The sequence below is a fragment of the Bison bison genome, unplaced genomic scaffold (genome assembly GCF_000754665.1).
Source record: "Bison bison bison isolate TAMUID 2011002044 unplaced genomic scaffold, Bison_UMD1.0 scf7180017864042, whole genome shotgun sequence".
Lineage (NCBI taxonomy): Eukaryota > Metazoa > Chordata > Mammalia > Artiodactyla > Bovidae > Bison > Bison bison.
In genome coordinates, this window is record NW_011494614.1 from 1,863,917 (window position 1) to 1,865,451 (window position 1,535).

At 39.7% G+C, this 1,535-nt stretch overlaps 1 pseudogene; it reads left to right on the plus strand.

Annotated features, from left to right (window-relative positions):
• Window positions 1-363: 363 nt before the first annotated feature.
• LOC104985313 overlaps window positions 364-1,535 on the plus strand; it is a 21,732-nt pseudogene continuing 20,560 nt past the window's right edge.

Genomic DNA, 1,535 nt, shown 5'->3' on the forward strand with positions numbered 1-1,535 from the left:
AGCCAATCACAGAATTACACTTCATGGTTGTCTCATAACTATCATTTAGACTCTGATTTGCATCTTAAATACGTTGGGCTGATGATGCAATCACAGGGTGAGGAAATACTGTGAGAGTTTTTAACTGCATGCAAATAAGAAATGAATTAGGTATCTGTGTCAGAGTCTGTCTATTGCAAAACAGGTTTCTACTGGTGCTATAATATTTAAAAGAAAATTAGCCTCTTGTTCTTAAGATGATCACATTACCTGAAAACGTTCTCAGTCTACATTTGTTCTGCTACTTATAATTCAGTATTCATGGAAAAAAATTTAATCTTGGCACTGTGAAGAGACTGGAAAAAGGAATATTATTGATAGCTTATGGTGAACGATGTTGGATTTGCAGTCTCTGAAAAAGAAGATTTAGCTTCAGGACTAGAGAACAGACTTGAACACTCAGCAGTCTCGTGTGGCAGAAGCTTTATCACAGTGAGAAGGGATGGAGAAAGCTTCTGACACAGACATCAGAAGAGGACAGACAATGCCCCATTCACTAGTCTTTAGCAAGAGAGCTATACACTTTTTAAATTTAGTTATTACAATAAATCATAAGAATGGCTCAAGATTGTAAAAATTTTACCAGACCCACTCCCAAATTTACATTTTAAGATAACAGGATTCAGTTCAGTTCAGTTCAGTTAGCTCATTCGTGTCCAACTCTTTGTGACCCCAAGGACTGCAGCACGCCAGACCTCCTTGTCCATCACCAACTCCCGGAGTTTACTCACTCATGTCTATTGAGTCAGTGATGCCATCCAACCATCTCATCCTCTGTCGTCCCCTTCTCCTCTCACCTTTAATCTTTCCCAGCATCAGGGTCTTTTCAAATGAGTCAACTCTTAGCATCTGGTGGCCAAAGTATTGGAGTTTCAGTTTCAGCATCAGACCTTCCAGTGAACATTCAGTACTGATTTCCTTTAGGATGACTGGTTGGATCTCCTAGCAGTCCAAGAGACTCTCAAGAGTCTTCTCCAACACCACAGTTCAAAAGCATCAATTCTTTGGTACTCAATTTCTTTATAGTCCAACTCTCACATCCATACATGACCACTGGAAAAACCATAGCCTTGACTAGATGGACTTTTGTTGGCAAAGTAATGTCTCTGCTTTTTAATATGCTGTCAGGTTGATCATAACCTTTCTTCTAAGGAGTGAGCATCTTCTTATTTTATGACTGCAGTCACCATCTGCAGTGATTTTGGAGCCCCAAAAAATAGTCTGCCACTGTTCTACTATTTCCCCATCTATTTGCCGTGAAGTGATGGGACTGGATGCCATGATCTTCGTTTTCTGAATGTTGAGCTTTAAGCCAACTTTTTCACTCTCCTCTTTTACTTTCATCAAGAGGCTCTTTAATTCTTCTTCACTTTCTCCCATAAGGGTGGTGTCATCTGCATATCTGAGGTTATTGATATTTCTCCCGGCAATCTTGATTCCAGCTTGTGTTTCTTCCAGTCCAGCCTTTCTCATGATGTACTCTGCATATAAGTTAA